We start from the raw sequence: 27,580 nt of genomic DNA on the forward strand, positions 1-27,580 counted from the left end.
AGTTAAGGAAACGGAGCAGCGCCACCCTCAGTCCTTGTGGACAACTGCATCCACTGCAGTAAAGAGGGTCCAGGTAGATGAAAAGACAGTTTGAAGAGGATTTGCTCACTCCTAAAAGGGCATCTGACTTCTCTCCAGCAGTCACTGACCCAGTTCACCTGCTGCAGACCCCAGGACTTACTCCAGTCCCCCCAAAAGTACTCAGTCCCCACAGTTCTTAGTTCTCTAAACTCCAGCTGGGAGGAACATCTTCGGCTCCCTCCAGTCAGTACCCAGTACCCACAGTTCTCAGTCCTTTGAGCTCTAACTAGGAGGTAGATCCTCAGCTACTCTGCTTCTCAGACCTTTGGACCTGCACCAGCAGTCTTAGATGCTCTCCAGCTGGCAGAAGGGAGATCTTGAGACTCCACACTCCATAATTCAGAAAGTAAATTCTCTCTCTCTCTACCTTCTCCTCCTCCCCCTCTATCCCCTAATTCCCTTTCATTCCTCCTCCTTCCCTTCCTCCCCTCACCCACAAGCACCCACTAATTCTGTTTCTTTAGAAACTGCTGGCTAGCACAAGGAAAAAAAAAACAGAATGAAGATAGACCATCACTGGAATTGAATATTGCTTGTTCTGTTACAACTACATGGGACAGGCAAAGATCCATGCAGTTATATCCAGGCTGGAGAAGGTGAAGAATACCAAACAGTACTGGTCTGATGTTCGTTGTTTTCTTATACATTGGTTCCATCATCTGTTGAAGCTGATAATTAAAACCCCTAGTAATGACACCTGAGGACACTGGTGGGCCTGTGAAACAATTACGGTTGAGTCTGTGAAAATGGAATGATGAAGTTACCTTGGGGAGTTGGTGGAGCTAAATCCATGACTATCTGTCATATCTGTTTCTTCCTTCTCTGCAGGTGTGTCAGTCTCCTTGGGAGAAAGAGCAGCAGAAAGATAGTTTAGACGGAGATTAACTCCGTGTTTCTTGCAGGGCTTACAGGAGGCACACCTGGGTTCATGTAGGTGAACTGATGAGCCTTGCAGGTTAGGCATCCACAGGCTCGGGAGTGAAGACAAGAATGGCTAGAAAGTAGAAAACAAACATTTAAAAAGTTCTGGCATAGAGCCTGACATGATGGAAGCTGGATTAAGAGCAATGTGTTAGCAGCAGTGTATTACAAAGAGTTTGGGACTCCAGGAGAGAAAATACAACGCAATGACAGGCCCAAGAAGAAATCCTGGGGTGTGTGTGTGTGTGTGTGTGTATTGAAAACAATGGAAATATGTGGAAGTATGTTAGCAAATGGAAAGGAATGTAAAAATGGTAGGTTGTACCTTCATGTTTATTTCTAAGGAAATGCATGTTTCATGTATGAGTTGGAACAAAAGAAAGAAATAAACTCTGGAGAACCTAGGGAAGTTTGAGGCAAGGAAGTCTTTCAGTCTGAAAATCAGACACTAGAGAGTAAGCACGTTCAAAAGGAGGGAAAATGGCAATCTCTGTTGATCACACTGTAGGGGAAGTGTTGCTCTGTGTCCTTCCTAGACATTATGAAGTTGGTAGCCATTGAAACAACTACCAAGTTGTTCATTAAAGACACAGTCCACACTCTCAAGTGTCATTCCTTATACAACCAGGAAAGCAAGACTTGCTTACAATGCTGAAGTTTAGTATTCTGTTGTTTCACCTGTATCTTTAGATGTGGGTGTAAGAAACCTAAAGGGCTTCAGAGTATGAAGGGAGATAAGTAACAGGCGTGATGTGGAATTCCACTCTGATGCTGTGAATACGTTTTATTACCATTGGTTAATAAAGAAGCTGCTTTGGTCGATGGCAGGGCAGAATATAAACAGACTGGAAAGGATTAAAAGAGAGAATAGGAAGAGTCAGGGAAGTGCCACAGAGCTGCCAAAGTAGAAAGACACCAGCCAGAATCTTACCCAGTAAGCCACAGCCTTGTGGCAATACACAGATTAATAGAAACAAGTTAATTTAATATGTAAGAGTTAGTTAATAAGAAGTCTGAGCTAATATGTCAAACCGTACTATATTAATATAATTTCTGTGTGATTATTTGGGTCTGGGCAGCCAGGAAATGAACGAGCAATCTCTGCCTACAAAATGGTGAACTAACATGGAGGAACGATATCCACATAAAATCTGAGAAAGCTTGGGGACGAATTCTAGAGACAAAAGAACAAAGTTAATCACAGCTTCTTGGTAGCCACAGATTTTTAGATAGACTCTGTTTGCTGGCAGCAAGCAGAGGCACGTTTACTTTAAGAGAAGTCTTCCTGACTCAGTGTTAGTGGCAAAATTTGTACAGCTTCTTTAAGATCCAGCTTCCTGCTTCATGCCGGCAGAACAAACTCTGGCCCTTTCAAGAGGTCCTGCACTTAAATGGGGGTCTGTGAGCAGCATGTTACAAATTGCTTAATGATGACACAGACCTGCTGCATCACTGGAGCAGTGAGCATTGCTCTCAGAGGCAGTGACTGTGTCTCTGCCATGTTGGACTGGGCAAACAGACAAGGCCACAGAGTTAGTCCTAGTCATGCCCACTTAGCAATTAAAAAAAAAGTGCTCCTCATCAGAAAATGATTACAGATGGACAATAAAAGACAGATTCAGATAAAAAAAACAACCTCTGAATGAGTCACAGTGTTGGATAAATGTACACAGGCTTTGGAGAGAGAAGAAAAAGAGTATAGGCAGTTATAAAAAAAAGTAGGTTTAAAAAATAAAACAAAGACTTTAAAGAGACAGTAAAAGTAATATAAAAGAGTACAGACAATCCTAGATTAAAGCAGTAAAGAAAAATAAGCCGTGTAAAGATGTAATATACACAGAGAGTCTGGAATACGTATATTATTGTGTTTTCTTTGAATTTTTTGACTGCAGAGAGACATTTGATTCTGGGGCTGCTAAGCTAAACCTTTAATATTAAAGGTATCTTGACTTCAAACTTTGAGTCTAAAAATATGTTACCTTGGAAAAGACATTCTGCTTTTGTTTTCACAGGAGCTGAGAAACCATGGATTCCTTCCAGGCTAATGTGGTTTGATGGAACAAGACCCCCCCCCCCCCCCAAAAAAAAAAACAGGTCTCCATGAACCCTAAAAGTACTTTGCCAAACAAAAAGCAAGAAGAAGTTTAGAGAAAACAATACCCAAATTTCCAAAATGATTGTTTGTTTTTGTTTTAAGCTGGTTGGTTATAAATGGTTAGTTGATATATGGAGAGAAATATGATAGAGAAATGAATGCTTTACATTGGTATGGACTTTAGTTGATACAAATTTAAGGTCAATTTTGTATATTTCTACTCTTGTTTAAGAAATTATGTTTACACAGCTCATTTAAAAATGTAATATATAATTAAAAATTATAGATTAATAGGTAGTCATTTATAATAACCAAACTTTTAATTATATTAGGTTTTCAAGATATATAGAGATATGTTTCAGTTAGATAGATAATCTTCAACATTTCAAAGACCTATGGAACATGGCATTTAAAATGTTTTAAAAACTTATGATTTTCCACAGCGAGACATTTCTGCTTCTGTCAGCACCAATCTACTTCAAAAGAATGATGGGCATTGAAGAAACTCATTATGGAATTTGCCTTCAGTGTGACAGTGTAACCACTTGGGCAAGAAACTGATCTTGCCTGGACTGCTTGGTGGTATTCTGTATAAACTGGATATGAAGGACTCACAGAAAAGGGACCAGTGAACTTCGTTTCACCGAAAAAGGCAGGGTGATCCTTCAGGGTTCCTGCTTCACAGAAGAAACTGCCAGACATTCTGCAGGACACAAAGGACAGTGACTGACAAACTAGTAGTATAAGCAAAACTGTTCTTGAATTTTCTGCTTCATGGAAAAGTCTGCCAGATACGATGGGCCTATAGCTAAAGATGGATGCCCCATCATTAGAGAAGATAGATGATAGTGTATTTTCCTTAATTTGCCAAATGTAAATGAACTAAATATTGTCACTATAATTCTTGCTTGATATCTGTTTTGTATATGTAAATTTACTATGTTAAAGTTAAAACTTTCCTTTTTATTTGAACAGAAAAGGGATTCCACTTTGTAGGCTGTGAATATATTTTATTACTATTGGTTAATAAAGAAGCTGTTTCAGCCTATGGCAGGGCAGAATATAGCCAGACTAGAAGAGAGAGAGAGAGAGAGAGAGAGAGAGAGAGAGAAGTAGGCAGAGTCAGGGAGATGCCATGTAGCTGCCAAAGGAGACAGACATCAGACAGAACTTTACCTGGTAAGCCACAGAGTTGTGACAATACACAGATTAATATGAATGGGTTAATTTAAGTATAAGAGTTGGTAATAAGAAACCTGGGTTAATAGGCCGAACAGTGCTGTAACTAATAGAGTTTCTGTGTGATTATTCAGATCTGGATGGCTGGGAAACATAAGAGAAATATCTGCCTACATAGGCATCTCAGGTAGTGCCATGGAGAAAGTTGTAATTTGATATCATACTAATGAAGAAAGGTGATATAATTTCTGAGATTATTTTTTATTTTTATTTCATATGTATTACTGTTTTTACCTGCAGGTATGTCTATGTACCTCATATGTGCCTAGTGTTCACAGAGCAAGAAGAGGGCAGCAGATTTCCCAGAATTTGAGTTATAAATGGTTATGAGCCACCATGTGGGCTCTGGGAACCCCTTGTCATCTGGAAGGTAATCTAGTGCTCTTGGCAGCTGAGCTGTCTTTTCAGCCCTTATGGGATGTTTTATAAAATGCATCTATGTTGTAATATTGTAATATTTTGTTGTAGTGTCTATTTTGATTCTCAAAATCTGCTTTTTGATTCATCTAAAAGTGTTTTGAATTCAGATTTACAAGTTTTATCATCAACACTAGAGGAGCATTTGAAAGTATAAATCTTGTTCCTTGTTCACTAGAACATTTCTGCTGAAATGGTCTGTTCCTTGTGAAAGAAGCTGCAGGAATGCATGCCCAGAGAGATGATAAATAATCCAATGGTATATTTGATGTATAATTTGTAAACTGCTAAGTGTTCCATGGTGTCACAATTTTTTATTTATTTTTTAAATTTATTTCTTTTATACATTACATCCTGATTTCAGATTCCCCTTCCTCCCCACACCATACACATACACTTTTTCTCTAAAGATACCAACAAAACACAACTTATCAAGACATTTGATAAGACTAGGCATATCCCCTTATATTACGACTAGACAAAGCAACCACATGGAACAGGAAGTGGAGCTCACACCACCATGCAGTGGAGGAACAGGAAGTGGAGCTCACACCACCATGCAGTGGAAGAACAGGAAGTGGAGCTCACACCACCATACAGTGTAAGGAACAGGAAGTGGAGCTCACACCACCATGCAGTGGAAGAACAGGAAGTGGAGCTCACACCACCATGCAGTGGAAGAACAGGAAGTGGAGCTCACACCACCATACAGTGTAAGGACAGGAAGTGGATCTCACACCACCATGCAGTGGAGGAACAGGAAGTGGAGCTCACACCACCATGCAGTGGAAGAAGAGGAAATGGAGCTCACACCACCATACAGTGTAAGGACAGGAAGTGGAGCTCACACCACCATGCAGTGGAGGAACAGGAAGTGGAGCTCACACCACCATGCAGATGCAGAACAGGAAGTGGAGCTCACACCACCATGCAGTGGAGGAACAGGAAGTAGAGCTCACACCATGATGCAGTGGAAGAACAGGAGGTGGAGCCAGGCTAAGTTAGGTCTGTTCTAGCAGTGATGCATTTGTAAACATGCGCATTTGTAAACATGGCGCCATCCTTCTCTCCCCTTCCTTTCACGCTGTGAACCACATGAGTGATACTCAGAAGCTGTGAAGTCTGCTGATAGGTATTTAGGTTATTGATCTGAAAAACATGTTGTTCACAGAGAATATCAGAGGCCAGCCTTTTCTTTACAAATACCAGTTTTCCACCGCTGTTTATTTCTCAACCAGGCTGTGTTTCTGTGGCTGGTATCACCTCTGACCACGCAATCAAATCTATTATTAATCATTTCACTCAGGAGGAAGTATAGTCCTGAGGCAATTGTTCCTGGCGCTGGTCGTTGTCTATTGATTTTCCTTCCAGGGAGGAGAGCCATCATCAGTGAGATGTAGGCCTACTGAGGTGCAGACACTTGGACTAGCTGATGGAACATTAATTTCACATGCCTTTCTCCCTTGTCTGCCAGCACCATGGGGGTACCGCATGATAGATTAAACATCTGTCCTTAAGATATATACGGTCATGTGATAGAGTTCTGATGCATACAATGAAAAGCTGAGGAGTGACAGCTGTCTCCTTCCTCTTTGAAGCATGAATACATGAATATTAAAACTGTTTGCAAAAGGATGGTAATCTACAAAGTATAATAAGCCTAAACCAAGACCCTTGTGTGTAAATACTGTGAAGGTCTGTATGAACTGCTGGGTTTATAAATAACAGGTGGGTTATTTTTCTTCATTTTTTAAAAAATTTATTTTTAAATACATATAACAAACTTTATCATCTTATCCATGTTTAAGTGCATACTTTACTCATATTAAATACATTTATATTATTGTATAGTCAGCATAGCCGTCTATCGTTATACTGTTTTGATTATGGCAGCTATTAATTCTTTATCATCCCATATGTATGGGACATACAGAATTATGCTACTCATAAAAGGGCATTAGACCCCCTGGAACTGGAGTTATAGATGGTTGTGAACCACGATGTAGGTGCTAGGAAATTAAACCCAGTTCCTTTGAAGAACAAAATGTGTTCTAAACCATTGAGGCATCTCTCCAGCTTGGTGGATATTTGTTTGTTTGTTTTAAAATATTCTATGTAGTATAGAAGCAGCTTCTTTCTGGGTCCTTGAAGCCTGTCTGCATAGAGATTGGGAGGTCAGTTGAACTTGGACGCTCTTTTTCCTCTGGTTTTTACTGAAACTGAGATTGTACTGGGCAAGCGTCTGCTGTCTACCAGAGCTTTCTTTATCTCAGTAGCTTTCTTCTTTTGCACACAGGGGCTTCTGATCACTATACTTAGCTCTGTGCAGATTTTCTCACCCTCTCAAGACTCTCCCGGTGTGGATAATGTTCTATCTGGGGAGCGGGTGCTGTCTCCCAAGTGGGAAGGAACTGCATCACTAAGAAATGTATAAGCAGAAGACCCGCCTTGTATTTTCAGAACCTCCTTAGTATTACCCCACTAAATGGATGTGGCTCTGGATATCAGAAACAAACTGAAACTTCAGAGTCCTAGGGCTCAACTGCAATTAATTCAACAGGGGGCTGCCCCAGAAGTGGGTCCACCTGATAGCCCGTCTCCGAGGTGTTAAACTCCTGGGTTGTTCTTCGTTGTCAAGATTTGGTACCAGTCACTGAAGGTGGGGCTCTCTTTCTTTCCCTCTGTGCTCCCTTGCTGAAGCCAAATTTCGACCACCACACCATCTGGCGTGTTAAAGGACATTCCTCCTTCTCTCCTCCACAATGGCTTCACTGGTCTTTGCCTTAATTTGGTGCTTTGGCCTGTCAAATTGAGGGTCCCCAACTTAATGCTGGTCCCTATCCCCGGGCCCTTCATTGAGTTACCTCAGTGTTTAACAACAGGTTTTCTCTTAAGGAGACACTTGGATGTTGTGGTCTGAGTCACCCAGCCCAACAAAATGTACTTTCTTTCTTCTGTTGACCCATTTGCTGGAGGAATCACTGTCTCACCAACCCCTGAAGCCTATGAGGCCTTATGTCTGCCCCTACACTAAGACTGCCTCTTGCTCACCTGTTGGAGGTAGTGTTTGCTTTCGCTCCGAAGCCGCAAAGCTGTGTGGGTGCAGTTCTTTTCTACTGATGTCTGGAGATGAGCCACCCAGCTTCTTCTTTTCTACTGATGTCTGGAGATGCGCCACCCAGCTTCTTCTTTCCTACTGATGTCTGGAGATGCGCCACCCAGCTTCTTCTTTCCTACTGATGTCTGGAGATGCGCCACCCAGCTTCTTCTTTCCTACTGATGTCTGGAGATGCGCCACCCAGCTTCTTCTTTCCTACTGATGTCTGGAGATGCGCCACCCAGCTTCTTCTCGGCACTTTTCAATATCCTCTCGCTTCCTTCGTGGGTCTCTAAAGCTCTTCCTCTCTACTGAGCTTTAGGCTAGTCTTTTTTTTAATGCCAGCCCTCTCTACTTTGCCAGGTTACCCCAAGGCAGCTTCCAGCCCCTTATTTTAGTTTGGAACAAGACACGAAGTTCTGTTTGCTTTTATTTTATTTTGACTTTAAATAGAATAAAACGGCCTAAAAATATAGCTCATGGGAAGTAGAGAAATGTATGAAGAAACATGAAATGCCCTCATAATTTGACCACTAATCAGTCACGATTGCCCACCCTGTAGTTTATTTCTCCAGTCTTTGCTCCATACGGTTTTCTTTAATAAAGTTAATATTGTATATTCAATTTACTAGTCTATATTTTTGGTGTTCCAACAGGATAGCATGAACAATTTTTTATATTATTAAATATTCTCTCCCACCAAACATTTTCTTCTTCTTGTGCCAGTCACTGGAAAATGAAATTTATATAGGGAAAATATATAAGAAGTTATAATATAGTTGTAAAACGTTTAAGGATGGTATTAGAAAACATGACAGAATACGCCATGGTGTGGTGGGAAGGCGGTTAGATGTGACATTGTTCTGAATGGGAAAGTCACAATCTCACTGCACAGCGGCATAGGCAGAAGTTGCAGCTAGGACGCGGGAGGGTGGACAGACAGCAGCCAGAGGAGCCAGCTCTCAGAACTTCCTTTAGAAGTTTCCAAATGAGCATATTGTAGATCTACAATATGCTTAGAAATACATTGAAGCCAGTGGCCTGTGGGAGAAAAGCTGACTTAACCATAAAACCATTATTTCTAATGGTTGAAAAATAAAATTCCATGTATACAATGCCATTCCTAGGAAAGACTGAGAATGCTATGTTGTTGTTATCAGATTTTAGCTCACTCCTAAGGTCAGACAATAACCCAACTTCTCGAGAAAGCTCTTGGTGCATAGCCTAGGCATCACTGGGAGGTGACATAAGATATTTCCCAAATGCACTGACTAAACTCAGATTACCCAATTTACGGAAAGCCTTGTGAAACTTCCCAAGCTCCTTACTGGTGGTGATTTCTGGGACTTTCTCTTTTGCCCTGACCTTTGCAAAGAGAATTCGCCGTCCCCTGGCTGTGGAATTGTGGTGGCAGTTGCGGGAATTCTTGTTTCTCTTTCTATGATGTTATCTCCAGACAGTCTTAAGTTTCTAAACCTTCTAAGAGTCTAGGCTTTCTCTCAGCTCGCAGTGTCCCCCATGGCCACCAGCTTCGAGGTGCAGTCATGGCCCTACCTCTTATTTTGGTTCTTTTTGGGGAGGAGGAGGCGAATGCTAGGTGTCTTATTCAGTTGATTCTCCATAACTTCTCTTCCTGACCATATGATCATTAGAGCCAGGTGAGGTCCTCTTCTTTATGAAGCATATTTTTAAAAGTTTGCATCGATGGTGTTTCTTTAAATCCTCAGAGAGAGCTGCTTTCACGTCTTTATGTGCTAAAGGTACTCCTTTAAGCATTTACTTCTTTAGGGAAGCATTGAGTATTTAAGTGCTTAGCTTGTAGGCATTTTAGGTTAGCCACTGTTTCCTGGCATTAATCATTGAAAGGGGCATCTCTTGGTTCGTCATTTGTTTTCTTTTTATTAATATGGATTGTTTAATCTAGGAAGCTGAAGGGTTCTTTAGAGCTATGATATTTCCACTGTAGATTTTATAATGTATTTTAAGAATCTTATATTTAAACTCTGACAATGTTTGACACTGTTGATCCCTTTAAAGAGGTTAAAGCCATTGCTGTATTTTAATTTCTGAATATTTGTGTTCCCTAACTCATGAATTCACCCTTATGACTTCCGGCTCTTAGTCACTGGAGTCCCTATTCTTTGGTTGCCACAGTGGCTCTTCCTATTTGTCCACCTAACACACTTGGCAAAGAGAACTTGGAGACATTGGTTTCCCTGGATTAGCCTGTGGAAGGCCTATGGGACATTTTCTTGTTTGCTAACTGATGGAGGAGGAATCAAAAAAATGTGGGTGATGCCACCCCAGGGGTAGGGGATTCTGGTTGCATAAGAAAGCAGGCTGAGCAGCAGCAAAAAGCAGGCAGTAGGCAGGGTATCTCCCTGGCCTCCACTTCAAATCCTGCCTTCAAGTTCCTGCTTTGATCTCCTGCTCTGGCTTCCCCCAGTGAGGGACTGTGGTGGGAAGTGTCAGGCAAGTGAATCTCGCCGGAGTTGCTCTGGGTTGGTAGTTTTTATCACAGCAACAGAAATCAAACAAGGACTCTGCCATTAAATATGTTAGAGTACAAGAAAGAGTTTATGCGCCTGGGATGGTAACTGCTTTCCACCATTCAAAGCTACACTGCTCCTTGTATTTTTTTTTCTCTTTTATTGTTTTTCGCAGAAGATGAATTTCAACCCAAGACCTTCCATATGCTAGGCAGCCACTCTACTGCTGAGCTCATGCCTAGCCCTTCTGGTTTTTATGACTTGTTCACTAATCGGTGTGGTTTTCTATTATAACATTCAACATGTACTGGAATTACACTATAAATCAGCTAACAAACAAGTCATGAGTACATTTCAACCCAGTTCTTACATTGTCAGATCTTTGTAGTGACCCTGTCTGTATTATAATTGTGCTATGATGGTTATACTTTTATGTCCACTTTCAAGAGTGATCCTCAGAACAGATTTAATAAAAATAAGCATTAATATATAGCATGCACTTATCATTGACAAAGCATCTCTATTTTTGCCTCAAGTTTTACACTTCTATTCTGGGGGTCTGTATCACTACACCCCAAAGTGTTAATGCTATTTTATTCTCCCTTCCTCAACGTATCAAATGAAATGTAGGACGCAATCAGATTTGTAAGATAGAATAATGTTTTCATGTTTGAAGCATAAATAATTGGAATATACACTAAAAGTAGTTGACATTTAATGTCTGGTACATATACTATCAATTACTTACAGTTTATATGAAATATAAAGTTAATTGACATTCTGTATTTTTATTTGATAAATGTGACAACTTTATAATTTCCTCCATACCCTACTGAAGTTATTTTTGAAAAGGTTAATGTATACAGAAAGTGCTGTACTGATTTGTGAATGTGCTTGAGGAAAGTTTGGTGGGCACAGAAGGATCCCAGCCTTCCAAAACAAGACACCTGTGCAGGAGAGACAAGTGTTCTCTTTTCCTGGCAGCTCAACCAGGGGAAAGCAGATTGAAAGTGTCTCTATGTCTTCTATTGGACAATGTTCTCTGTTTTCACATCTGTTGGTCTTAGCTGCATTTAAAAATGCTTTTCTGTCCATTTTTTGATTCAGTGAGGATCTCTGATTCTGAAAGTTCTATTCTATTTCAGATATTTCCTCCTTAATTTTAATTTTCTGAATGAGAAGTGGGGAGACGCCAACTCTAGGCCCTTTATGCAGATGTTGACGTTGGTGGGTCTATGTACTTTATAACTCGCCAAGCATTCTCAGTGGCTGCGGATGAAAAGGCCAATTATAGTTGTGGGGTATAATGAACCCTCCAGCGCGTAATTCTCTGGCATCACTGAAATCTACCTCCACAACATCAAAGGACGCCCTTTGCAAAAGACAGTGGCTTTGATGGATGAAGATGTATTATAGGTGGTTCTGTGGTTCTGTGTTTAAGTTTTGGAGTATTAGCAGACGCATGTTGTAGTAATTCAGGGATGCTGAATCCAGTATTTTTGTCCCAGTGGTACAGGTGTTGTTGAAGGTCTAACCAACACTGCTTTTCCATTCACTGCAGACAACAGAGGTACTATTTTTCTTTTTACAAGGATTCTGCCTTTTTAACTTCTCTGGGGATATGGTCAGTCACACATCCCTCAGATCGCTTAGACTCCCACGTGGAAGCAGGACCATCTGCCACTGACTGGTAATCCTCACGGTACAAAGTCTCTGCTGTAAGAAAACATCTTCAGGATTGGTCTTGACATTCCTAGTTCAGCACGTTCCCAGCTACCAGCTCTTCCTAAATAAGTCATGGATGCAGTTCAGTTCAAAGCCTGACAAAGGTTATATCACTTCGTGTAAACGTGCCATGTCTCCTGCTGTGTTTCAGCTTTCTAAACTCAAGCTGACTGGCCTGCTTTGCCTGTTTGATTTCTTCCAGCTGGTTTCTTGTCTGTCTTAATTTACCTCCCCTCCCTTTGCCTTAAATGATTTCCCAGAGAGTCCTAGTCATTTATTTCATAGAGATTATCATTACAGAATACACGTGTGGTGTTAACTATATTTGCTTGGACTTTACAAAACAAGAATGAACTCTTATTAGGAATACAAACACTCCCTAAGAGACTGAGATGTGGGCTCCACCTCCTGGGTGATGGGATGATATGTGGGCCAACCTTTCCACCCACCTGTCCACCTGTCCTTTATATGGGTGCTAGGGTTCCAAACCCAACCCCTCCCATTGGCAGGACGAAGCTTTAGCCACTGAGCCACTTACCTCCCCACTGGTATTGTCCCTTAAAGAGAATTCAGCAGCAAACCCGTCTGGTCCTGGTGTTTTCTTTGTTGGACTATTACCGCTTCAATTTCATTTCTCATTTATAGACATGTTCACATTTTTATTTAATCTTTATTTAATGATGCTCATTTATATGCTGTCTATGAATGCTTCCTTCTAGAATTTTAATAATTTTTCAAAATTTTTGACGTTACTATAATGCACTATTTCTCTCTTTTTTTCTCTTCTCTCCAAATGTTAATCCCAAGTATGGAAAGAGAAAGACCGCCAACCCAAATCATTGTGGTTAATTAAAGCAAGCTCTTTAATTCATGCACATGGACTGCCTCCTGTGTGGAGGGGCTGGAGAGGTCAGCACTGGATGTGAGGAAGGCAGATAGCTCCGGGGGAGGGGCTTCCAAATGGGGGATTTAGCAGGCAAAATAGGCAGGGTTACAGGAGCAGCATGTAAGTGTAACAAGGCAGTCCTTCCTAAAACCAAGACATGGCTGCAAGGTGAACATAACAAGGTGGTCATCAGTGGTCATGGAAGCTTTAGAAACAAAGGGTTCCCTTCCTGGAACAGGGAATACAGAACCACTTGTAGTTATGGTTACAGGTGGGGCACAGCACAATCCTCAATTACCTGTAGTTCTTTGTGTAAGACTGAGGCCTCTTGAACTTTCTGCTTCCACAATGATATGTCTATTGCTGTTCTCCTCATATTTGGGGAGTCATGAGTTTCAAGTTTTTCTCTAATAATCCTCTGAATTCCATTGGTACCTATTGTAACTTCCTTTTTTTCCCCTCTGATTTTATTAACCCAGGTCTTTTTCTCTCTTTTCTTCTCTTTTGGTTTTTATTGGCTAAACTTGTATCAATTTATCATTTCAAATGCTCAACCGTCTGTTTCATTGATCCTTCCTAATAACAGAAAGTCTCTATTTCATTTATTTCTACCCCAATCTTTATTATTTCTCTCTACTGACTTTTGGTTATACTTTTCTTAATTATGCTCTGAAATGTCTTTATAAATTAAGTTATTTGAATTCTTGCTGATATTTTCTTTTTAATTTTAAGATTATAATTTAATTATAACATTTATTCCTTTCTTTCTCCCTGCAAATTATTCCATATACCCCTCTCTACACTCCTTCAAATTTATGGCCTCTTTTTCCCACTATTTGTTTATACATGTGTGTATGTATGTTTGTATATACTTATATATTCCTAAGTATAACCTGTATGTGTGCTTTTCAGGGCTTACCATTTGGCCCTGGATAACTAATTGGTGTGCTCTACCCCTGGGAGGGCAATTTCTCTAACGCCCAGCCTTCTTTAATTACCTGCAATTGTGTGTGTGTGTGTGTGTGTGTATTTGAGGCCTTGCTGGCTTTTTTCTGTATAGTTTATCATCTTCACTGGTATCATCTGGTTCAGCTCGTATTTAAGCAGTGATGTTTATGAGATTTCCTGGGTCCAGCTTCTGATATTACTAGGAGACACAAACTCACAATGAACTTCCTGATCCTTTGACTCTTAAAGTATTTCCACCCCTTCTTCCACATTGTTTCCTGGAGCCTTACGTGCAAGAGTGTTTTGTAGCTATGTTCATTGGAGTAGCCTCCACAGTTCTGCATTTTATTGGCTGTGGTCTTCTGCAGTAGTCTCTTGGAAATGTAGTCACCTATAACTATAATCTTCCTTCTTAGTATTGCCATTGCTACCTTTAAAGATTCCTAGGTTGCACATTGGTTTCTGGAATTTACAAAAAAAAATGCCCATTTTCAATGACTGACCATTTAAAAGCTTAGTGTTCAGTTTTCGTGTATTTGTATAGTTTGTTGCTCTTGCGACTGAATCGTTTTATTCCATTATGATATGATGATATGGAGAAAATAAACCTGTTTCTCTTACATCTGTTTAGATTTGGTTTATGGTGTAGTGTGTGCTCTATTGTAGAAGGAGGTCGTGGGCCTCTGAGATGTGTACTCTGCAGCTGGCTGGTGTCTGTGGAAGCCATTTGATGTCTGGCACTATTCTACCCATGAGAGTGGGACCCCGAAGTCCCCAATCTTACATGTGGACTCGTTTGTCTCTTTAGGTCCAGTTGCACAAATGTTTACTCCTCTTCTGTCTTTTTGGCACAGCCCTTGCTAAAATGCAGGACCCCTCTTTGTGTCTTCCGCTTAGTTCTGGCCTGAAGCTGGCTGTCAGGCAGACCATCCACGCCTGCTTCTCCCGCTCACCCACACAGCTCCATCCAGCTTTGTGGTCCTTCATTTCCAGGCTGCCTTTTAGCTAGTGAGGTGTGAATCTTGCAGATAGCAGAGATCTAGATCTTGTACATACTCAGTTAATCTGTATCCTTTCCTTGGGTGGTTTTGATTGTTTAAATATAGAGTTATTATGAGAGAATTTGCTCGTTTCTGTAATTTTGTTGGTTTGTTTCCAAGTTGCTTCAAATATTTTTGAGTTTTTGTCTTGTTTCTGTTTGTTTGTTGGTTGGTTGGTATTTCTGTAATCATCTTCAGAGCTTGCTGACTTACTAAATTGAAAGCATTTTTTTCTTAGTTACTAATGTGTCTCTTCATGAACTTTATTCATTTTTTGAGATCTTCTGTTTGTGACCACCATTCTTCCTCTATGTATAGAATTTACTTCTGTATTTTCTGCAATGATGTCTTATTGATCATGGTTGTTTGAGTTGATGCTTGTTGTGAAAGGTTTTTATTACCCCATCAGTTTAAAAGATAACTATGATAACCATTAGATGTATTGATTGGCAGTTATTAGCAGGGCATGGATTATGTATACTTCTTTTTGATCACACTTAGCATTTCTGCTAAAAGGTATGATATAATTCTGATGAGTTTGTCTTTTTAAGTTAGTGTCTTCTCCCATTTTTAATATTGTCTGGTTTGTATTATTATCATCTTAAATATAATATATAGGAAAAGGGTTCTTTTCTGGTTATTTCTTTTGTAGATATATCCTAAATGCCTCAAGTATTTGTCTGTCTCCAAAGTTTCCTTTTTTGGAAGAATATTCTGCTATTATTTTTACTGAATGGTCTTTCTATATCATCACATCACTCTTAATTTTATTTATTCACTAATGGTTGACAATTCATTTTATGCGGATGTCTGGTGGGTAGTGTTCTGTTGGACTTATACTTTCTACCAATATTTCATGAATGTGAACATCAGTAACAAAATCAATAATTTGACCATAAAGAAATTATTAAAATGTGACTAAAGCAATGGGATAGTCTATCTACAGTCCTAGAAAAGTCACAAGAAAAGGAGCTAACATACTAATAATATTAACTAGGTGTTTAAAAACTAATGAATTATTAAATATTCAATGGTATAAGGAAGAAGGAGAAATATGGGGAGGAAATAAGATAAACTATAAGAGAGACCACAGTAAAAGAAACACAAAACCATCATAAATCCAAAACAAGTAGAACAAACCCAGAAAGGTAGAAGGGTAACATCATATAATGAAGAAAAAATAATTATACACCAACCAATATTTCTCCCCTACTCTGAGCATGGGTTTTTACATACATCCTCACAGATGTGGACACACAGACCCACACGAAGACAGACAGAAGCACACACACCAGCACCGGGGCTATGCTCCATAGCTTATTCTGTAATTGCAATAGCAATTCTTTATTTCTCTCTAGGGTCCAACAGTGTGAGACCAGAACACTTTTGCTATGTGAGCTCCCTCCAGTAGTCTCTGCTGGGTTAACATATTTTGCAGAAGCTGTTTTCTAACTGATCTCATCCAACCCCTCCCTGACGACCCTTCAGTGCTGGGTCTGGCTCAATCTTTCTCTGGGTCATAGTGCCTCTGGAATCTCACTTTTCCACCTATCCTTATTTTACTAGTGGATAAGTGGGATCCCCATTTGTGTTTAAATTCATGACTACATCTACTCCTCTTGCTGGAATTAATTCTAAAATAGTTTATCTTCTGCTGTAACTCTTCTGAATCAACTTCAGTTTTCAGAATTCAATCTGAAATACAGTATTACTATGTGTTTGTTTCTACGGCAATGGTGAGAAACAGGATCGGAACCTGTAACACATCCACTTTAGAGCCCCAGCTCACAAAACACATTGTTCGCAGAAACAAAATGAGTGCAGAGGCCGGCCATTTCCTTTGCCATTGTTTCTCTCTTTACTGCTCCCTGGTGCCCACACTCTTCCAGGAAACAGCTCCCCACTCCTTCCTCTCCATGAACATCAAAAGGCTTAGACGCTATTTGTACACCAGCTATGTGTTCATTGTGGAGACTGAAATCAAATTTTATTTCAAGACCCCAAGTGGGTATCACTAGCGACATGGCGGGCCGCTCCAGGATACCAAGGGCGAATCTAGGCATAGTCATTTTCCAAAGACAGCAAAACCCAGTGTAGACTCTTCATCAGATAGATTTGTCATTTTGATTTATCTCTATATTTCCAGAAAGTAATTCATCCTCTCTATGGTTTCTTAAAATGCCTTTAAGAGACACGCTGAGAATTCTAACAATGAATTTCTACCCAGGTGGGTAGAAAGAAGCTATAAGAATATTACTTGAGGGTCTTATTTCAGATGGTGTTGCTAATATACCCTTGATAGAGCATTGATTTTCCTATTAATTTATAAGCAATTGCCCATTCCCAGTCTTGTTCCCTCATTTTTTGTACCTTGATAAAAGAATAAATTGTCTCAGCGAAAATACTGGTTCATAGCAGGGGATATAAATCAATTTGTAACATATATATAACCATGACCGAATTTAACTAGTGTGGGGGTAGATACTGACAAACTTTCACCTCTATTTATTCCATATTGTTTGAGAAATTTTTATTTTATTTTGATAACAAATGAAACATTCTTAATTTCCTATTTCTTTTTTTTTAATTTATTTATTTATTAAGGATTTCTGCCTCGTCCCCACAACCGCTTCCCATTTCCCTCCCCCTCCCCCGATCAAGTCCCCCCCCCCCTCATCTGCTCGAAGAGCAATCAGGGTTCCCTGACCTGTGGGAAGCCCAAGGACTGCCCACCTCTATCCAGGTCTCGTAAGGTGAGCATTCAAACTGCCTAGGCTCCCACAAAGCCAGTACGTGCAGTAGGATCAAAAACCCACTGCAATTGTTCTTGAATTCTCAGTATTCCTCATTGTCCGCTATGTTCAGCTAGTTTCTTAATTATAGTTTGGCTTCATATTAGGCAAAGAGATGAAATACAGATGGAAAGTCATATGTTGAGACAAGGTAAATATATATTCTTGATATTCTTAGTATAAGGTTCACTTAAACTGATAAATGTAGTAACTTGTCACATAAAATTTGATCTAGATAGTAAAACCTGGGTTAAAAAAATGTTAATCTTTTCTTGAGCAGTCTTGCTACATAGCTCCAGCTAACCTCAAACTTATTTCTGCTTCTGTCTTTTGAGAGTTGGAATTATAGACACATGCTACCATGTCCTGATAAGAAATTTCAGTGCTGTAATGAATAGAAATTTATATCATTGTTTTCAACAAAATGTTCATTCAAAAACCTTCATAAGGCATTCTCACGAGTCCAACACAAAATCTAACTGATCTCCATTTTTCAAACTTCCAAAAGAATGCTACTGTGGACAAAATCTAGTGAATGAAAGTTAATAAAAAAGAAATACGGAAACAACATATAATGTTGAACAAAGAACTTGTTAAATTTGCACTTTTCTAAATAGTTTTTTAAAATGAGGCCATGTAGCCTAATTCCCAAGTTAAGAAGTAGTTGCTTTAAAAGGGTACCTGGGAACTCAGTACACATTGTAATTAATGACCTCTGTGTTGAAAGGAAAATGTTAGCAAAGAAAACCTGTGGGGAATCATAGGGTTGCCCTGGCCTAACCTTTAAAGGCATTCAGCATAGGTTTCTCAGGTTAGAATTCCTGGGACACAATGTGACATTCAGTTCCTGAGAAATAGAGGCACACTTTCAGGCAGTGGAGTACCACTCTGCGTTCCCTAGAAGTCAGCAAAGCAAATAGCAGCTTCTCTAGACAATCAGCTGTAGATGTTAATCTGGGTACCCTGTGTAGTCTGCAAATGGCATTGTATCCTACCAACTACAAATGAGTTGGTCCTGGCAACCACCAGGTTCTGTTCCTAATACCGGTATGAAACGTCTAATTGTTTGCAATAAACTTGTCTCAGCCTCCGTCTGGTCCTGGTTTTCATTCCCATCAACAGTGTCAGGAGACCCTGATTCAGTAAGTAAGCACTGGTGCTCACAAAATTCACAGATTTTCTTAAATTTAAGTGAGTAATATGTAAATAAGGATCTTACCTAGAAAACTAAGAGCAGAAACTTCTGTGGATATGCAAAAGTTATGAAGAATATAATGTAGGTTGTTGTTCATTAGGCTTAATTTTCAAGCAATGGATTATGCTGTTTTATGTGATGGAGAAGTTTCTTTTCTCACATGGGGAAGTGCAGACAGGATTGCAGAGTCATTGCTGTGGAGCCTGCTTCTCTAAGCAGCACTGAGTCCCAGGGAACAAGAACAGCTGGTGTATTGATCTTGGCAACTGAGAGTCCCGTGAGGCTTACCATCCTCCTCCTTTCCTGGAGACACACACACAGCCATCTAGGAAATACATGTTTATTGTCTTTGGAGGGTGACATTGCCTCCCTTTGCCATGTGCCCCTGTAGAGAAGGGTAAACATGGTTCTTTGTTTTCGACTTTTAGAAAAGTAGAAAGGCTTTCTTCTCATTTTTTATATAAATTACAAAATACATGTGTCTTTTTAAAATGTAATTTTCTAACCATTACAAAGGAAAGAGTTTGATTCACATACTAGCCATCTTTAAAATGTAAACTGACATGATTTAATAATTTCCGAGTTATAGCTTTGACAGAAGAGGCCTCTACACTATTCGATGCGTTAAGATACCCTAAGAATAGTGGCATTGAACTGCAGCTCTGCACTTGGTCTCTATCTGTGGCTCTAAAGTTAAATGCTTGACTCGAATGACTTATCTACAGCTCCGCTATGTAGTGGGAACTCTCCGCTTCAAAATATTGGGATCTCACCAAGGCCAGCTGGCCTAGGTCTGAAAAAACATGGGATAAATCCGGACTAGCTGAACATAGCGGACAATGAGGAATACTGAGAATTCAAGAACAATTGCAGTGGGTTTTTGATCCTACTGCACGTACTGGCTTTGTGGGAGCCTAGGCAGTTTGGATGCTCACCTTACGAGACCTGGATAGAGGTGGGCAGTCCTTGGGCTTCCCACAGGTCAGGGAACCCTGATTGCTCTTCGAGCAGATGAGGGAGGGGGAATTGTTCGGGGGAGGGGGAGGGAAATGGGAAGCGGTTGTGGGGACGAAGCAGAAATCCTTAATAAATAAATAAATTTAAAAAAAAAAAAAAACAAAACAACTGAAAGAATTCTGAATGTTTAAGAGTTTCCCTTTTTCTTTTTCCTTTAGAACCATTCAAGGGTCTCCAGAATACTTTGTAATCTTGTGTCATGAGAGAAAAGGGAAACTTTCTGTTAAGATGATGCTCCAAATTCAAACCGAGTGTTGACTCACCTACTATGGTGTACTTCATACTTGAGACGATGTAAAAAAAAAAATAGGTAGCCATGTCTCCGTCAACCAGTCCCAGTATGCACCGCCTCAATAGATACAACTTCCAAGTAGAAAAGTAAGGGACAAGCAGACAACTGTAAGGGCTATAAATATCACAATCCTCTGAAGTTCCTAAACTTTAAACACCTTCATCTATCTTGTATAATGAGTCAAAGGGGGACACAAAGATCTATACTATTTGAGGTGTTTTAGTGACCATGTCTCCACCCCTCATGTGTTCCTGGGATTTGCCTAGTCCATCTTGCGGATCTCAGTTAGGGGTGCTTCCTTGCAATACTTAAAAATTTAAGAACCCACACAGTTCTAAGGAAAAAAAAATGACTCTATTTAACCAATTTTTATTCATCCTAAGATACATCCCTTGTTTCTCGTTAGAATGACCACACACTAAACACCTTGTTCAGCCTTATGAAGGTTGAGTGGTTCTTGATGTGGGGGTCACAACGCCTCGGGGGAAGTGCATTTCAGATATCAGGTGTTTACATTATGATCCATGACAATAGCAAAACTACAGTTAGGAAGTAGCAACAAAATAATGTTATGTTTGGGGTCACCACCACCTGAGGAAGTGTACTGAAGGGTCAAAGCATTAGGAAGGTTGGGAACCACTGGGTTAGAGCTTCCTTCTTTTCTGCTCTTTCCCATGGCGTCATCTTAAAACCTCTTATTCGGCCTCCACTTCACAAGTCTTCCAAAGATCTCCTCTTCCTGATCAAACTACAGATGCCATCTAAGGAAGACAGTGACATAGCTATCAGAGAAAATGTGTGCTAATATTTTAACACCTCTCTCTCTGTCTCTCTCTCTGTCTCTCTCTGTCTCTGTCTCTCTGTCTCTCTCTGTGTCTGTCTCTCTCCTCTCTCTGTCTCTTTCTCTCTTCCTCTGTCTCTCTCTGTGTCTGTCTCTCTGTGTCTCTCTCTGTCTCTCTGTCTGTCTCTCTCTATCTCTCTCTGTGTCTCTCTCTGTCTCTGTCTCTCTCTGTCTCTCTCTGTCTCTCTCTGTCTGTCTGTCTCTTCTCTCTCTCTTCCTCTTTCTCTGTCTCTCTCTCCTCTCTCTCCCTGTCTCTCTGTCTGTCTCTCTCTGTCTCTGTCTCTCTCTGTCTCTCTCCCCATCTCTGTCTCTGCCCCCTAAGCTTTCTCTCCTGCTATGAGAACAGTGATGCTTCACAGATCTGGTGGAGAATCTCAACGAAAGCAGTGTGTAGATTGCCTTGAAACAAAGCTCAGATCACGGAAAGTTCCCAACAAATGGCAGCAGCTCTGATGTCCAGAGCTGTTTCCCAATGTCTTGGTATTTCTATATCAGGAACTGGTCAGTAGACTTTTTATTGTTCTCTCCTATAGGCATAGATTGTATAAAGAGCCTGTTAAATACTTATTGTAATAATGTATGAAGTACAGTCTGAATGACGTTCCTCTATCTGTGGGACGTTTAAAACAGCCTTGTTTTTCCTCCTCTTTTGATATAAAAATTAATGGCAGTTTTATCACAACCCCCATCCTCTTGCTTACAGTCTCCTACATTTTCTTAAAGAGAAATGCTGGTAAATGCAGATTAGCCATCATTAACCATGGCCTGCGCTTCATTTCGCCAATTCCTTCCCTTCTGCCATCTTAGAGATTAAAGTTTCCACATTCAAGAGAGAAACATGAGTTCCCAATTTTTCCACAGCTTCACTTGGGGGATTGAAATGTTTTAATGGACTGCTAGAACCAATAAATTTTAGTGGATTCCCAACCTGGTCCTGAAGATGCTCATCTTTAAGGTCCTCTCTCCCTCCCAGTTCTTCAGTGGTTTCTCTCCCATCCTCAGCAGTATCTCTAGGTCCTCTTCCTCCCCCATCCTCAGGAGTATCTGCAGGTCTTCTCCCCCCACCATCCTCAGCAGTATCTCTAGGTCCTCTTCCTCCCCCATCCTCAGGAGTATCTGCAGGTCTTCTCTCCGCACCATCCTCAGCAGTATCTCTAGGTCCTCTTCCTCCCCCATCCTCAGGAGTATCTGCAGGTCTTCTCCCCGCACCATCCTCAGCAGTATCTCTAGGTCCTCTTCCTCCCCCATCCTCAGGAGTATCTGCAGGTCTTCTCCCCGCACCATCCTCAGCAGTATCTCTAGGTCCTCTTCCTCCTCCATCCTCAGCAGCACGTGAGCTGTGATGGCACAAGACTAAAAACCACACTCAGAAGTCTGATCCCAGTCCCAAGAGTAGCAATATTTTTCTGCTGATAAATCAATTATACAAGTTCTTCCTCATTTTCGGTTATGAAATTACAAGTCAAAATATTTCTGTCTTGAATAATCCCCGGTAATCAGCAGGTATGACAGAATCTCCACATCTCCTTAGCTTGCCTGAAAAATCCTAAACCTTACTTCAAAATTTTCTAGAAAAGTCGTTTTATGGGTGTTATCCTGTCCGACATATGAGCAGCGAGTTTTCCTCCATTTGTGACAGGAAGTTGTTTGCATTAGCTTCCCTTCCGGTTGAGTCGATCTTCCCTGGCCCCCTCACTAGTACTAGTAATTCCCCTTCCTGTTCTAGCCCCTGTCTCCTGTCTCGGTTCTTCACACGCATAAGAACAACCCCATCCTTGGCCCAGTGACTGTATGACCAGTGAATACATTTTTCAAAGCTTCATTTCTACATATAAAAATGTTAAAATAAAATAATACATAGTATATTATGTAAAACATGTGAGTGAGGGTTCCTAGAACTAATAATTTCCATGAAAAAGGAGGTAATGGTGAAATAATGAGAATTTTGTTTATTTATTTTGCTCTTTTCATTCATCCCTAACACTTTTATTTTAAACATTTTTAAGACCTATGGAGAGGTTGAGACAGTGTAACAATGAGCATCTGGATATTCTTCACTTATATCTTGTCAACAGTATCTGTCACACTGGCGGCTCTTGATAAAAAGAGACAGACAGTATCTATCTGTAGACAGACAACAGGCAAGCACAATACTTTTGCTAAACTATGATGTTACCTTTTCTCAACATTGAAAGCATTAAGTAAAATGTCGAAAAAACAACCCAAACAGCAGAAGCTGTGGCATCTGCACATCAGCAATTAGCAGCTCAGCTGGTTCTCACGGGATGGGACATTCTCCAGCAACCCCTGAGAGGGCAGGAAAGTTCCCACAAAAGCTCATGTAACAGGAGAGCAGTCTGGGAAGCCTAAGTTGGGGGAGAGGGGGTTGCACTCTGCGGGAAAAGAAAACAATGCTCTTGCATCTGTGTAGGTAGTACAGAGCGTGTTTCACAGTTGTTTGGGGGGATCTTATAGGACTTCCGGAAGTTACATTTGCAATGCACATGGAAAGTTAAATTCACTGATATATATCAGCTATGGAAGAGCCCTGAGTGTTTCTTCAGTCAAGTTAACCTGGGCATTTGGGTATAATTTTAATGCAGGTTTGGCATTGTTAAGATGATACAAGTGGAGAAGTCTACAAAATTGTCCTAGTCACAAATTCCTTAAAGTTTCTTTGTAACATTAGCCTTAGGCTATGAAAATGAGATGTTAATAAAACATGAAACATAAATTAATTTTGTGTTTAGTCTTGGGTTCTGTCTTAATCATCATTCTATTCCCATAATGAGACACCATGACCAAGGCAGCTCTTATAAAGGAAACATGTAATTGGGGCTGGTTTACAGTTTCAGAGGTGGGTCCATTATCATCATGGGAGGGCGCATGGACGCATGTATGCAGGCACTAATGCAGTCACTGAGAGCTACATCCTGGTCCATAGGCAGAGAGGGAGACAAACTCTGGGCTTGGCATGGGTTCTGAAACCTTAAACCCCTCCCCAGTGAGACTCTTCTTCCAGCAAGGCCACCCGTCCAATCCTTCTAATCTTTACATTGTGCCACTTCCTGATGACTAACGTTTCAAAGCTGTGACCCTATGGGAGCCATTCTTACCAAACCACCACCGTTGCCGGCCCAAGACTTCTAATTCTGATTAGGAAAGCAGCATCCACACCATGTGCGTGCGCATGCACACAATTTTTTGTTTGTTTGTTTGTTTTTGTTTTTCGAGACAGGGTTTCTCTGTAGCTTTGGGCTACACTTTAGATCCCAAGCATTTTAGATAAAGGAAATTCAACCTTCACTGAAAAAAAAAAATCAAATCAAAAGATTTCCCACTTGCTCATAAAGCAAAACGTTGGGCACAAAGTTCAGACAAAGATGCAGCAAGTTTCTATGAGAACACAGTCAACGTGGATGGTCCTGAGCTTTGAATCCCAGATCGACGTGCATTTGCTGAGTGTCTCTTAAGCTAAGTCTTTAGTTTCTGTTGATTGTTTTCTTCATCTGAAAATTATCGATGCGGATGGACCTTCATTCACTGGGTTGCTATAGAGAAGAAGTTAGCACACAGGTAAAATACTTCCTCTGACACATAACAAGTGTTGCTTATTATTGCTATTTGTAGATTCTTCATGGTTGCATACGAAGAGCATGGGAAAGATTCGATTAAAGATAACAAAAAATGTTTTTAACTTGAAAATGTTCTCAAAGAGGAGGAATTGCAATGCCCAGCAATTGTCGTGTGCATGCACAGTGACAACCAACAAAGCAGACTGGAGCCAGGCTCTGGGTCCTACGCGGAATGCAGCCCATTTACAATAGCGTAAAAGCTTCCATTTGTCCTGCACAAACCTTCCGCTTTGGAACCCATTTCCATTCGGGAATCGTTTATGTGCATAAATAATTAGGCAGGCTGGAAGGGGAGTTATTGAATTGATTTAAAAAAAAAAAACAAATTTTACAGCTTTTCTTGAGAATCTCTTAATGAAAAAGCAGGGAAAAGATAATGAGAAAGGACCAAACAGATGGTTCCTTCTGAGATTTGCCAAACTTTTACGGCATCATTATGATAGATTTCCATTCGGGTCTCCACAGTTTAAAAGAAGTGGGACATTTGGATGTAGAAGAGAGCGGAGATGATTAAAGAGTTGGAAACCCAGGCTTAAGAGGAAGGGATCATGGAAACGATGCTGCTTGGCCCAAAGAGGAGAAGGCTGTGGGTGACTTAATTATACCCTCAGTGTATATAATCTCCCATATAAATGGGTTGGGGAACAGATGTTCCCAGTGAAAACAGATCAGGATGGAGGGAAGCACTTTGGCTCTAACTTGAGAAGCATCCTTCTATCTCTGAAATGTAGTTATTCAGTTCTTCTTCTGTCTTGGTTGCTATATTAAGAACTATGGAATCCCTGATAGATAATTCCCATATTCACACAGATACACAGAAAATTTTAGTCTCAGATTTGTGTTTGCAGCAGACGTGGGGTCAGTGTTGGGTGAAGTGCTGGGAAAGAGAGAAGGCAGGAAAGGGAGCTGCAGAATTGTTGACGTCACCATTGACACCACACAAAGATACAAGAGTTTGACAACATCCCAAAAGAAATCCCTGGAATTATGTTTGACAAGGATCAACAAAATAACTGCCAACGGCAAGTGGGGTGTGTATTAAAAGTGGAAGCAGGGATACCAGGTGCTGAGAGGGGGGTCTGTGGGTAGCAGGGAAAAAAGCAGAGCGGACCTTCCAGCTCAGGAAATTATGTAGTGAGCTGGCTTCTCTTGTGGGACCCTAACTCTCAGGAATTCATCCTTGGTGACTTCCCGTTTCAGAGCACCAGTAAGAAGACTCACCATTTGAAGTCTTCTGGAAAGTTTTTCCTGTGGATCATCACACACAAGCTGTGTTCTAGACAAGGCCCAGGTTGGACCTTGTGCTAACTGCTGAACTTGGTAGTTTAGAGTCACCAAGTCGTGCTGGTTTTCAAGGTGGGAAAGCGTCTTGGCGCTTGGCTAAGACTTGGCACTTTGAGGCAGGGCGGGAGTCCCAGGAAAGAGTCCGAAAGAGGCTATTACTGAAACCTCAGCCCATTTGCAGCAAGAAACTCTATCAGTTTTGGAGATACCAGTGCCATGGAATGATCACCACGAACAGCAGCAGCAGTGGAGTGGAGGCAGCCAGAGCCTGAGGGACAAGCTGTGTGCGCTGCAGAGGGCAGGACTGGAGAAGTGACCCAAATCTCTTGAAGAGCACAGAAGATCACAGTGAATCCCAGACAACTGGACAGGGAGTTGCTTACACTGTTGGTGTTTGGTTTGGCTTTGTTCAGACTGTAACTGTGCCCTGGTTCTTAGAAAGCATTTAACGTAATTTTGATTTATACAGGAGCCCACAGTTGCGAGACTTGGAATTTTTAAGAGATATTTTTGATTTTTAAAGAGATTGAGTATTTTAAAGAGACTGATCTTTTAATGTCTTTGAATTTGTAAGGACTGCTGAACATTTAAAGTTATTTATGCTTTATATTGTGATATTAATATTAACAGACCATCTTGGGGATAAATGAGAAAAGATTCTAATCGAAAAGTGGTGTTCTTGTAAGTCAAGTTGATAAGGGGCTGGTTGCATTGGTTAATTTTATAACAACTTGATACAAACTTGAGTCATCAGAGAAAGGGGAGCCTCAACTGAGAAAATGCCTCCATAAAATCAATCTGTAAGTGAAGCTGTAGGGCATTTTCTTAATTAGTGATCAATGGGAAACAGTAGTGCCATGGCTGGGCTGGTGGTCCTGGGTTCACAAGAAAGCAGGCTGAACAAGCCACGAGGAGCAAGTCAGTAAGCAGCAAGGGTTTTTGTCCTTGTCTCTCTAATTGTGGGACTGGTTCTCTGGCTGCTATACATCCCTTTACCCTCAATATTTCTCTAACTGTGTTTCCTATGTCAAGACCTATGGAAAGGGAAGTTAGGGAGTTGTATACGGCTTACACAGAGCACCTGGGAAAGGTTTTGCCTCTTATGTAACAAGATGTAGCCATCCTTGTAATAGTTACTTTCTTTATTTCTTCTGAAAAGGCTTTAAGTCTTTTACTTTGCTGTAATGCCGACTGTTGTCTGTTACAAATGTGGTCCTGATGGTGTTCTGGCTTATGTGCACAGTTTCCTGAAGTGGCATCCAGGCATCCCATGGAAATGTCACTGATGAAAGATCATTCTAATGCATAATTTGAAACTTGTTGAAAATATTTTTAGAAAATTTGAAAAATATTTTGCATATATTTTTCCTCCCCCCCCCGCCCCCTAAAAGCATATGCTGAGACAGTTATTTAAGAACACATATTTGGCAAGTGATATTGGGATGGCTTGTTAGAGAACAGAGGAAGAGCCTGTTAGAATACATTTAGGAACCAGACACGGCAACGCCGAGGCTGTCAACAGAGACATGAGGATTTTCTCCTAGCGCCCTTCCTTCAGCATCAAAGGCTGGGTGCCGAAGAAATAA

This window comes from Microtus oregoni, unplaced genomic scaffold (genome assembly GCF_018167655.1).
Source record: "Microtus oregoni isolate MIOR12 unplaced genomic scaffold, Mior012 000009F_ref0000495, whole genome shotgun sequence".
In the NCBI taxonomy this organism is placed as follows: domain Eukaryota; kingdom Metazoa; phylum Chordata; class Mammalia; order Rodentia; family Cricetidae; genus Microtus; species Microtus oregoni.